This window comes from Mesoplodon mirus (assembly GCF_964341445.2).
Source record: "Mesoplodon mirus genome assembly, contig: SUPER_3_unloc_9, whole genome shotgun sequence".
NCBI classification, from domain to species: domain Eukaryota; kingdom Metazoa; phylum Chordata; class Mammalia; order Artiodactyla; family Ziphiidae; genus Mesoplodon; species Mesoplodon mirus.
Window position 1 is genome coordinate 316,689 of NW_028295476.1, and position 2,650 is coordinate 319,338.

A 2,650-nucleotide genomic window follows, 5' to 3' on the forward strand; every position below is an offset into this window, starting at 1 on the left:
TGGGAATTGTCAACTTAGGTACTGTCATCATGGGCACTGTCACCATGAGCACTTTTACCATGAGCTCTGTCACCCTGGGCACTATCACCGTGAGTGTTGTGTAAATGGACACTCTCACCATGAGCAATGTCAGAATGAATACTGTTACCATGTGTATTGTCACCATGGGCACTGTCACCATGAGCATTACACCATGAGAATTGTGACTCTGGGCACTGTCACCATGGGCACATTCGCCATCGGCACTATCGCCATGAACACTGTCACCATGAGCCCTGTCACTGTGTGCAGTTTCAGCATACACACTATCACCGTAAGCAATGTCACCATGAGCAATATCTCCACAGGCACTGTCACCATTTTTCACTGCCACCATGTGCAGTGTCACCATGGACATTTTTACCATGAGTACTGTCACCATGGGTAATATCACCATGGGCACTGTCACCGTGAGCACTGTCTCTATGACAATTGACACCATAGGCCCTGTCAACATGAGAACTGTCACCATCGGCACTGACAACATGGAGATCATCACCTTGAGCACTGTCAACATGAGCACTGTCACCATGAGCAATGTCACCATGGTCACATTCAATGTAAGAACTGTCACCACGGGGACTATCAACATTGGCAATGTCACAGTGGGGTTGTCACCATGAGCACTATCACCGTGGGCAATGTTTCCATGGGCAGTTTCACCATGAGCACTGTCACTATTGGCACTCTCAGCATGGGCACTGTCACAATGGGCACCGTCAACGTGAGCACTGTCAACATGGGCCTTGTCACACTGGGTGCTATCAGCATGGGCACTGTCACTGTGGGCACTGTCCCAATGGGAAGTATCACCATGGGCTTTGTCAGCCTAGGCAGTGTCCCCGTGGGCACTGACACCGTGACATCTATCACCATAAACACTGTAAACATGGACACTGTCACCATGAGCAGAGTCACCAGGAGCATTGTCACAATGAGCACTGTTACTTATGGCACTGCCAACATGAGCACTCTCATTATGGGCATGACAACATGGACACTGTCACCCTAGGCACTCTCACCATAGGCATTATCACTGTGAGAATTGTGAACATGGACAATGTCTCCATGGGCATTATCACCATGTGCACTGTCACCATGAGTACTATCACCCAGGGTATTTTTACAATGGGCACTGTCACTGTGAGCACTACACCTTGAGAATTGTGACTATGGGCACTGTCACCATGGACAATCTCACCATAGATCTATCACCATGAACACTGTCACCATGAACACTCTCACTGTGTGCAGTGTCATCATGCACACTGTCACAATAAGGACTATCACCATAAGCAAAGTCACCATGAGCACTGTGAACATTTTGCACTGCCACCATGTGCAGTGTAACCATGCATTTTATCACCATAGGCACTTTTACCCTGAGAAATGTGACCATGCAGAATGTCTCTATGGGCACTGGCACCATGGGCACTATCACCGTGAGCACTGTCAGCATGTGCACTGTCACTATTTAGCACTGTCACCAGGTGAACTACCACCATGGGCACTGTCACGATGGGCACTATCACTGTGAGCATGGTTACCATGGGCACTGTAACAATGCACAGTGTCACCATCGGTACTGTCCGGATGGGAACTGCCACCAAGAACACTGCCACCATTAGCACTGTCACCACGAGGACTGCCACCTTGGGCACTGCTATTATGAGCACTGTCACCATGAGATCTGTCGCTATGAGAATTGCCACCATGGGTATTTTCAACATGAGTACTGTCACCATGGTATTGTCACCATTTGCACTGTCACCATGAGCACTATTACCGTGAGCACTATCACCGTGAGCACTCTCACTGTGGTCACTGTCACCATGAGCACTGTCGCCATGGGTACTGGCACAATGTAGACAGGCACCATGAGCACTGTCACCATGGGCACTGTTACCATGAGCACTGTCACCATAGGCAATGGCACCATGGGCCCTGTCATCATGGGCAGTGTCACCATGAGCACTCTCACCATGGGCACTATCACTGTGAGCACTGTCACCATGGATACTGAAAACATGAGAACTGTCACCGTGAGTACTGTCATCATGAGTACTGTCTGCATGGGTTGTCACCATGTGCACTGTCACCATGAGAACTGTCATCATGGGCAGTATCACCATTAGAACTGTCACCGTGGTCACTGACACCATGGCCACTCTCACCGTGAGCACTATCACCGTGAGTGTTGTGACCATGGGCACTTTCACCATGGGCAGTGTCCCCATGGACAATTTCACTGTTAATACTGTCACCATGGACACTATAACTATAGGCACTGTCACCGTGGGCTCTGTCACCATGAGCACTACCACTCTGACCACTCACATCATAAGAACTGTCACCATGGGCACTTTCAAGATGGGCACTTCCAACATTGTCACTATCACCATGAGCACTGTCAACAAGAGCACTGTCGTGGTGGGCAATGTCACCATGCACAATGTCACCACAAGGACTATCACATTAAGCAATGTCACCATGGGCACTGTCACCATTTTGCACTGCCACCATGTGCACTATCACCTTAGGCACTGTCACCATGAGCACTTGATCACTGAGTACTGTCACCATGGGTAATATCACCATGGGCACTGTCACT